This window comes from Sinocyclocheilus rhinocerous, unplaced genomic scaffold (assembly GCF_001515625.1).
Source record: "Sinocyclocheilus rhinocerous isolate Xijiao unplaced genomic scaffold, SAMN03320098_v1.1 scaffold336, whole genome shotgun sequence".
Classification (NCBI taxonomy): domain Eukaryota; kingdom Metazoa; phylum Chordata; class Actinopteri; order Cypriniformes; family Cyprinidae; genus Sinocyclocheilus; species Sinocyclocheilus rhinocerous.
The window spans coordinates 189726-189981 of NW_015660498.1; positions in this window are offsets into that span (position 1 = coordinate 189726).

Below are 256 nucleotides of genomic sequence, written 5' to 3' on the forward strand. Positions count from 1 at the left end.
TATATATATATATATATATATATACACACACACACATACACACATGTATATATATATATATATATCCATTCCTGGTCCCTAGTTTCCATTGACACAGCAGGGCCCCTGTGTGGATCCTGCACAAAAGTCTCATCATAGACAGCCAAACAAAGCAGTAGGTGTCACAGCTTTGCCCTTAGCAGCACTGACTACTTGGAAATGAGTAAAGCTCATAAAACATAAGCGTGGAGACTTGTGCATAAGTAAGGGTGGTGCG